This window comes from Dermacentor silvarum, chromosome 5 (genome assembly GCF_013339745.2).
Source record: "Dermacentor silvarum isolate Dsil-2018 chromosome 5, BIME_Dsil_1.4, whole genome shotgun sequence".
Lineage (NCBI taxonomy): Eukaryota > Metazoa > Arthropoda > Arachnida > Ixodida > Ixodidae > Dermacentor > Dermacentor silvarum.
In genome coordinates, this window is record NC_051158.1 from 3,471,937 (window position 1) to 3,482,176 (window position 10,240).

The 10,240-nt window shown below is 45.4% G+C and overlaps 1 long non-coding RNA gene across 1 annotated transcript; it reads left to right on the plus strand.

Annotated features, from left to right (window-relative positions):
- Nucleotides 1-2,829: 2,829 nt before the first annotated feature.
- On the plus strand, nt 2,830-8,559 carry LOC125945492 (uncharacterized). Its single transcript, XR_007466928.1, has 2 exons — nt 2,830-3,012; nt 8,310-8,559. It is a non-coding gene; the product is annotated as an uncharacterized LOC125945492 (long non-coding RNA).
- Nucleotides 8,560-10,240: the final 1,681 nt, after the last annotated feature.

The following is a 10,240-nucleotide window of genomic DNA, read 5'->3' on the forward strand; positions in this document are numbered from 1 at the left end:
GCCATCATTACGTGGTTCGTGTGGTGCTGTAAAGAGGGGCACTCCCAAAGCATGCGCTTAAAATTGCTAACCCCACCGCAGTCGGGACACAGAGGGGTTGATGAATACTGTCGTGTACTCCGTGTACCTACTGAAGACGGAGAGTGTGGGATACGAGTTCGTTTAGATTAGCCTGAGAGTCACGGCCGGAGGCCTCGTGAGGTTTCGATGTGGCAAGGGGAAAGCCCTGCGTCTCATCTGATTGTGGCTAGTGTTCTCGTTGAAGGTGGAGAGAATGCCCCTGAAAGGGGGGGGGGGGGGGGGGGGGAGTCTGCCTCCGTAAAGGTTGGACCAAGCCCGTTGCCGGTCCCACCCAGCCCACCGGCCTAGCCGGCAAGAGCTCGCGCCGGGGCATGGGCCAATTCATTAACATTGGCTACCCCCCCCCCCCCTCTATACTTCGGCGTCCTGGTGCACCAAGAAGCCCGTAATGACGTGATGCGTAAGCAGCTTGACCTCAAGTGTCCTAGTAACCTCCTCACACACTGCCCCAATTGAGAATGCTCGCAGCGCTGATCACGAGTCCGTATAAATCTCTGCCCTGTCTGACCCTATAGGAGGGCCAGCGCAATGGCCAGCTGCTCCGCCTCTCAAGCCGACGACGTCCTGATTGACGCGGCTGATAATACTGGGCCCTTCATGTCCACGACATTAGGAACAAAATGACTGTAGCCGCCTTCGTACTTGGCAGCATTCACAAAACATGACTCTGCCTGCATGCGCGTACTGCAGAAGCGCAGAGGCGTGAGCCATCCTGCTGCCAGTGTTGAAAGTCGGATGTAAGTTCCTCGGAATGGGAGAGACCTTAACAGCCTGCCTCACACTATCCGAAAGCTGAATGTTCCTGTCTATTAACGTCTTCGGATTGGTCCCACCTCAGCCAGGATTCTCTTCCCGCCACCCTAGACGAGAGTCTGGCATTTTGTGCGAATTTCTGTGCTTCAACCACATCCTCTAATGTGTTTTGGACGCCTAGGCTTGCCACTTTCTCTGTGCTTGTGCACGTTGGGAGTATTAAGACTCTCTTCTCTTCCTGATGAGTAGGTTCGAGAGCACTGCACGGGCCGATTTTTTTTTCAGCCCCGGCCCGGAAATAATCTGCGTTACCCGCCCCGCCCGGTCCACTATCCCTTTACCTTAGGCCTGAGCCCGGCGCGAGCCCGGCCCGAACCCGGCCCGAACCCGGCCCGAGACCGAAAAAGACATGCTTTTCAGAGTCGAGATGCGCGAGGATAACTCGCTGCACGTTATATGCACACCACCAGAAAGTACGAGCCCGGCCCGGGCCCGCGTAAAAAACCCGAATTAAACACGGGCGAGAAGAGAAAGATAACACGAACGAATACAGGAGACAACAGATACAGGGGACCCGGCCTTAGGTCCCCTGTATCTGCCTTTTGAACGTCGCTATTGGAAATGACAAATAAAACTTCAGCTTACTAGAAGTCACATCTTGAGTTATACTGTAAAGAAGCATTAGGAAAAACTCATTATGTTCATTGGAGGCACATTGTGCGTCCATTGCGCGAACAAACGACAAGAACGAACAATACGAGACCAGGCGATGACTCCCAAGAATATCTTGTTCGAGCGCAGTGCGAATACTTACACAAGCTACCGGCACTCGCGCACGCGCAACGCCCAACCACCTCAAGCCAGAGCGCGAATGAAACCGAACCGAAACGCCAAAAAATATTCAGATCGAATGCACATGTTGAAATCTATGCGAAGCGAAGCAAAGAGACAAGGCGTGTACGAGGCATGTACGCGACCGTGCTCCTCCCTCATCTTTCGCGCTGGACACACTGCGCCATCCAGCGATGCCGCCGCGAAGTTCGCCCTTGGCGCCTGTGTATATACATATACAGACACGATTGTATGAATACATATTATGCTAATTAGATTCCGCCTAGCACCAGAAAATTTTCAATGTTTATTGAAGAGCGGCATATACGAAGTGGTAAATGCTCGTTCACTTAAGTTGCGTAAGAGGTTCATTGAAGAGCGACACATACTCAGCGGCGCCCATTCTCGACCGGTGGTTAAATATTAGGCCTTAAATAGAGTATCTCAATCCCTGACTAGCTTATTAGAGCCTAAGAATAAAACATTTTCCTGCCAAATGCCCAACGACACATAGAATAGCAGCAGCATTACTTCGAGATACATCGTGATAGGTGATCTCAAAGACCTCTAAATTAGACAGTTTCAACATCTCCGTTCCCTAAATGGCTGCGGAATGGATTGAAATTGCGTGTGTTATTTTTCCACAATATCTTCCTTGAAAACTAAGACGTAAGGCGTATGTGGTTTCTTGGCCATCGGCTATAAATAGTGTCTTAAGGGATATCTCACCTTGTTCCGTGATTGGGAAGTGTATAACGAAAATAGTAACTGCTATACTTACATTGTATCTGCTATACTTACATTGTCCATTTGCAAGCGTTTTTTTATTTGCTTGGTTTCCCTGGTGGGATAACATACGAATAAAATTAAATCTAAGGTTGCTGGCCCGTCTTCAGTTCTTCCCTTTATGTACAAACAACAAGCACTATATGAATGCATTTGATATTACTTTTGGACTTATTTATGACACTTGTTGTATAAGACAGGCGTGGCAGAACCAGTTGCAATTGCGAATTTCGCTGCATTCGAGAGAATCTATGTCATCATTTGTGAAATGCACGCATGAGCACACGAAAGAAAATTCTGTAGCCCAATGTTTCATTGTGCTACTACTCAATAAAAACGCGATTGTGTTAGAGCTTGTGGAGACTGGATACTGCCTAGGCCATTGTAAGATGGCGACACTGGCGACTCCTAATATCATCGTGTTTCTCGCTGTTTATGTTATCCTTCAGCCTTTGAGAGTACGTGGGCAGCTTGGAAGGCGACAGCAGTACCAAGCACATAATGATCGAGCGCATGGTCGACATTCGCAAGCCATCAAACCGGATTTGCAGCAAAAGCCACGTACGTAGACATATCGTCAAGATAACCGCGTGATATGCTCACACGTAACGGTTATGTGTGGGTTTAAAGTTTTACGTAAGAATTATTACGATAGCCACGTCGCCTAGAGAACCTGTAAATTTTATTAAGAACTACCAGCCTATATATACCGAGGATGAACCTAATCATCGTACTAGGACGTAAGAAGCAGTTTCATCGGACATAAGTAAAGAGTTCCAAAATAATAGAAGTTCCAGAAAAATACATTTGTGAGATTTCTGAGAGCACATCATAAAGGTGGGAGCCGCCTCCTCATGTTCTTAATTCACAATTCTATTTGTATGTACCTTTTCTCTTCGAGAGCCGGCAGGCGTTGTGCCGATCCTCATGACAGTTGTCAGTTAGCTATCTTTCTGCTCTCTGTGATTGTTTAATCTTTGCAAACCTAATGACAATATTAATAAGAAGGTGGCGCGTAACATCTAGCACCAAGAATAAAAGACAGTCTTATTTTCTGAACCAGTAGATCTGTTCAACTGTTGAAAACTAAACGCATATTCAGTCCTGAAGGTGGTTTGTGACATCACCTGCCAGAATTTTGCAATGGATTGATTGGCCTACGGCGTAGTATTTATCTATGTCTATTCATGAATGCTTTTCTAGAAAGTGAGAAAAATTATAATGTACTACCGGCTTTATTTATGAAGGCTTCGAAGCAAGTTTCACTATCGAAACGCTCAGTAAGTTGACACTCCTCAAGGTGGACTTGTACGAGCGGGTTGTGGTCGCTAATTCAGTTAACATACACGTGTGAAGTTGTTGAGCTGTTGCACCTCTGCGGGATTCTGAGTTCACCAAGCTTGCACCGCGCTCGCAAGAGTTCAGCCCGTGGGCAGCATCGACAATTTCTGGCGTGGGGCGGAAATGAGGTGAAAGTGAAAGTGAAATTTTATTTTCTTTTCAACGAAAAGAGGGCGCCAAGACAAAAGGCAAGAGCCTGACAAGGTCCTGGTCACCCGTGAAACAGCTGGCATTGTGCACAAGCACTTCACAACAAATTACCAATGAATTTCTCAAGCCTTGCAAAACGCATTACGCAGTAAGAACATGCATGAAATTTGAACAAGAAAAGAATAACTAAATCGCATACACAACTTATCGTGTGAGCGGTATAAAGATAAATAATTTTTTACAAACGTAAGAATGACAGTCCTAAAACACAGAAACAATATCACAAAGCTGGCAACAAGTGTGTAAGAGAAAAACATTTCAAAGGTAAAAATGAATGTAAAGTCGATTGACAAAATAAATATCTCATTCCGTTTGTTCCAATAGGCGTTATTTAATTATAGGTTTAAAACGTTTGTGTGGAAGGTAATATTCAGTTATTCAGTTTCAAAGGGACATCGATTTATTACTGTAGGAATTTGGTAGCTTAGTGTTTGCTTGCCGTAATTGGTGCGTGTGATTGGAACAAGTTTACGTTTCGTCCGGAAAGCATATCGGCTGCTGGAATTATCTGACCAGAAAAGAACAATTGATGACGATGGATGTACCTAAGTAGACAGAAATTATATACTTCCTTTATATTAAGGATGCCATGTTTCTGAAATAGTGGTGAGGTAGGTAAATCTGAAGGTCTGCCATGAAACCACTCAATAGCACGCAAAGCGCGTTTCTGAATTGAAATTAGTTTAGGGTAATTGCTGGACGTCGTAGTTCCCCAAACAAGAATACAGTATAATAACCTTGAGTACAGGAGTGCGTAAATACATGGATATCTTTAACCAGGGGGGCAACAAATGAGATGTATTATGCAAATAACCAACTGTTTTACTTAGATCGGACATTAATTTGTTGGTGTGAAATTTCCAAGAAAGATTCTCATTGAACCAAACACCAAGAAATTTCTGGTTTGAAACTCGCTTTATTTCAGTATGCTCGTAGACAATTTTGAGAGTGATACTTTTTAGTGTATTGATAGGACGAAAAATAATGTAGTTTGTCTTTGATAAATTAAGGCTTAGCCTATTGGTCAATAACTAGTTATGTAGCTTTCTTAAATATGCACTTGCCGTAGCCTCCATTTGGTACAAGGAGTGGGATGAAAAAAATATATTCGTATCGTCAGCGTACATGACCAGATTAGGCGATTCGGATATGTTAGCAATCCTGAACATTCTGCAATCTGTTATTTAAATAGCTCTTTAGCAAGTCAGATGCAATACCACGTATGCCATAACTGTTAAGCTTGCGTAGCAGGGTGTTGTGATGAACGCCATCGAATGCCATTCGAAAATCTAAGAAAAGGTCAAGAGTGTACCGTTTCACTTTGATGTTCTTAATAATGTTGTCTTTTACTGTTAGCAGTGCTTGCTCAGTTGATTTCTTTTCAGGAATCCATAGTGCGAGGAAGTAATAACATTGTACTTATTGAAAAAATTTTCGAGACGAGTATTAATGACACCTTCAAAGACTTTTGATAAAACGGGTAGAACAGAAATTGGTCTATAATTAAATATGTCATTCTTTCCCCCACTTTTATAAACTGGACATACTCGCGCTATCTTCAGCTGATTTGGGTATACTCCGCTTTCTAACATACGATTTGCGATTTAACACAAGACGTCACATATTCAAGAAGATACATGCTTCAAAGGTACTGCTAGTATACTATCATGCCCAGGTGAAACATGATTTTTTTTACCTTATGAATAATTTAAACTATTTAGTGACTAGTAGTAGGCATAAGCGCAATAGAATTTTTTTAAGGGAGTGATGAGGTCACTGATGGCTGGCTGTTGCCGACGCTCTGTAGCGGCAGCTGGCATTTTACCTTTGTTCATTGTCGTGCCTCCTGTGATCCGTTGTCTTGCTTTGGCTGTTGGAACCAAAATGTTAAGTACGGAAAAATATAACCGAGTTTGTGGGGGATTTATGACGTAAAGTAGCATAAAGGTTCACTTCGATTCAATTCAGACAGGCAGACGTGGCAAACATACATACAAAGCTAACGAGATGGCATTCGTTTTCCCCGTCTTGCTCCTCTGTCCATGTCTCGGATGTTTGACTTTATACCAATGGAAATAGAAATGCGTTGCTCTAAACAATTTCTGCTATCGAGTTTGTGAAGGGTACGCAGGAAAAAATAGCGATAAATTTCCAGCTCACAATTGTACTAAATTACTACGTTGACAATCTTTTGAGCTGTGGGAAATTGCTTCTAATAGTTAGGAAAACGGCAACATGGGGAGAAACCGCTAGTTACCATGCACTTTAGAAGTTTAACTGTTTCCCTGCATAACCTTTTATTGCGATAGCAATTATATGGACACTTCAACCGGATTTCTGCCGTCGGCGTCGCCGTCGCCGTCGCCGTGAGGTTCCGTATAGATAAAATCTTCGCCGCGCGCCGTATGCCCCAGCGGAAGCGTGCGGGGACGCGCGCTATCACGGAGAGCGAACGCACTCAATCTCCCACGCGCAAGCAAGGAAGCGGTAAGCCAGCGCCGGAGGGAGCGGGGAGGGGGGGGGGGGGGGCGCACTTCTACGCTGCCAACAACCGCGATCGTCGCTCGCTCGCACCGTCTCTTATCTCCACACGGCTCTGACCTTTATGCGCTCTGTTTCCGTTGAAGCGATAGACCGCACGTAAGTTCGCCGCTGCGGCGTATCCGCTTGCTGCCAGAGTTTTGACGGTCGTTGTCTGTAGTCATTCAGTGTGATCTATTCATGTTTGTTTGTGCGCGCTCACACCACGCTTGTTCATTCAGTTAGTAATAGTCGGGCCACATTTTCCAACGCACGCTACACATGCAATGCTGCCCGGATCGGCAGTGCAGCGCTACAGATGTGTCCCTTCGCACGCGCTGCCCACGGGAAGCGCTTCTCATCAACACCACCGTTTCACACGCGCCTTCTCGTGGTCATTGAGTCTCTCGTCATGTCGGTCTACTTACGCCGCAACACACCTCCTTACTTAATCAGCTCATGTTTCCTACAATTCATATTGCTACCAAAGCCGCTCACCTTACTTCGTATGACATTGCTGTGTTGCTATCGCATTCATTGCTTCGCCCTTAGGGCGAAACTGTGACCTTTTTTGTTCCCTCCCGCACTTTCCTGACTTTCTGGTGGTCGCTTTTTCTGCTTATCGTAGTCCATGTTTCAAGATCCAACTGCTCGCAACTGTTGGTTACGAAGTGTCAGCAGTCAGTTTTTGTTTATAAAGACCAAAAAAAAAAAAAACACGATTGTTTTTGACCTGCGTAAATGCAGTGGTGAAACATTTCTCAGCCACCGTAAATACGTGATACATGATCTGTGTTGCTGTGATACCGTCATTAAATAACATTTTCCAGATGTCTCATTGAAGAAACGCGTGATACCTTTAGGAAACTGGATAATATGACTACAAGAAAATTACATCAACTTCATCAAGCCAATGCATATTTAGCAGCGAATGCTGCCTCAGACTGCCTTCTGAGAACAAACTTCGAATAGCGACGGCAAAACAAGTACCACACATCAGGAAAAACAGACAGACAACGAACTTTATTTGATCCTTAGGAGCTATACTGTCAGGACCCCCTAACGCGAGGCCGTTGTAACCGCTGGCCGCGCCCACGAAGAGGACAGAACGCCGTGACGCTCCGCCCTTTCCTGGGCCCTCTGGATAGCCTGGACTTGCTTTCGGAGTACCGTGCTTCTGATGGCCTCCTCCCATTCGGCTTCGCTGGAGAGTAGGTCGTTAGGTAACGCGGGACATCGCCAGAGCATGTGAGCCATAGAGCCAAAGGGTTCATTACAGTCGGGACAACCAGGGTCCACGTCTGAGTATATCCTACTAAGGAAGCCCCGCGACGGGAAAGATCCCGTCTGCAATATTCTAAGAGTAGCTGACTGACCTCTGCTGAGCTTCGGGTGAGGAAGAGGAAAAGCTCTCCTGCCAAGTTGGTAATGTTTAGTAATTTCATTAAATGTTAGAAGTGGATCGTTCTGCTGAGTCCCTTCCTGCCCCTCCGGAGCCTCCAGACCGTCGAGGCGCGTGAGTTCTCGCGCACGGTCGTGGCCACCTCGTTGAGGTTTGGGAAGCCCTCGAGAACGTTCGTCCCCATGTGTGCGGGGAACCACATAACCGCACATCAGGAAAATATTTTTTATACTGCTGGACGTGGTATTTGTTACGCGCTTTTTGCATGCATTCTTAAGTACTCTGTAAAGAATAACGTGTTATATTATCACGTGGGGGTTGAGAAACAATACACTGAAGTGTCAGTGTGTCTTCCCGAATACAGTAACCATGATTAACTTTTCAGATTGCACAAGGTTGGAGAAATTAAAGAGATGCACGAGCGGAGTTTGCGGCGAGAAGAAATGCTCGGACCTGTGGGTCACGTCAAGAGGGTGCGTCAGCGACTGCGAATACGAGTGTGTCTGTCGTCATGGTTTATACCGAGACAAACGAGGCAAATGCGTTCTTCCTTTTCAATGCAAGAAAAGGGATTACCTCTACGCGACGCGACCCGGCAGGTTAAGTACACTACAATAAAATGTGTGTCTGCGTAAGCAGCGAGCGGCACTCTGTTGTTCACGTTTTATAACTTTGAAGCAAGAAAAATCTTAGTAATGTCATGTAACGATGCCATCAAGAACGTTTACGTCAGGTTAGGGATTTACCAGTTTAAGAATTTTTTCGGTAAACCTGCAAAATTTCATTTCATAAGTGACAACACAACATTAGGGAAACCTACGCATAACTAACAACCACAGGCGCGGCTTGATGTAGCATTTCTTGTATATTTCAACTTCTACCAGTAAATTTTTATAGACAATCTTTTCTTTACCTTTCTTCAACTTCGCAGCTGCTGCGGCTTAGTGCTATTTTGCTGAATAGCTGTTGTAGACTGCGTGGGTCAGTAATGAAATCCCGCCGCTGTCGCCGTGCAGTTGGCATTGCTTCTGTTCACTGACTACAGTCTGGGACAATTGGCCGGTACCGAAGACAGTGCAAAGAAACACGGGATATAATGCAAATCGAAGCGACCAGCGATGGCAGGTGATGCACGTAAGCTCGGACGTGCGTTCCTACACCAACACGCCTTCGTTGTCATGCTGTCATTGTCACCCCGTCGTCATCAATTCACCGCCTCATTTCATGTCATTTTATTCATTTCACCGTTTTCACTATGCCGGTGTCTTTACGCGTTATATCGTCGTGATCATGCTGCTACGTTTGAGACGTCGTCATCATACTTGTATCTTCATTTTATCGTCAAGAGTTTGTCGTCGTCTTGCCATTCTCGTCATTGCGTCATCGTCACAGAGTCACCAGCATGCCCTCCTGGTCGTTCCATCGCTGTCATATTGTCGTAGTGATTGAACTGTCAGCCCCTCATTGTTGCCATGCCTTCGTTGTGATAGTGCCGTCGCGATTGCGTTGTTGTAATTCTACAGGTACATTCGTTAACCAATTCTCATCATGCATTTATGGATACGCCGTGGTCGTCATAGAGTAACAAGAGTAGCTTGGGCTCATTGGTACATAACGTAGCAGCAATGGCGCAAACTTTATACAGGGGCAGAGAAGGCAGGGCAACACGAGTGCTTACTTTCAACAAATGTTTATTTGAAGCGGTATATACCTATATACGAGGTGTGACACAAAAGAAACGAGACTAAGTGTGTAGATTGAACAAAAAGTGGAGTTGGCGACGACCATATTGCTGACGTCATCCCACACACCTCCTCTATTCATGCGGCCAGTTTCTACGGAACCGATCACGCCAGTTGGGAACGCTGCGTCATTGAATGAACACGTACAACTGCATTCTGCCGGAAAAATACCTGATGTTAAAACCGAACAGCGAATCAACATCAAGTTTCTTGTGAAACTTGATGTTTCTTGTGAAGCCAAGGAAACATTTCAAATGTTAACCGAGGCTTATGGAGATGAAACTTTGTCTTGTGCAAGTGTGTTTGAATGGCATAACCGGTTTTCAGTGGGAAGGGACAGTGTGCAAGATGATGAACATGCTGGGCTCCCACGGTCAGCGATTACAGACCAAAACATTCCCAAAGTTCATGATGGGATCTGTGGTGACCGAAGATTATGTGTTCGTGCGGTGGCGGAATTGGTTACCTTGGATTGCGAAGCTGTTCGACGCATTTTAACGGACGAATTACACATGAAGATTTGTGCGAAGGTTGTTCCAAAAGTTCTGTCCGATGACCAAAAACAGCGCCGCAA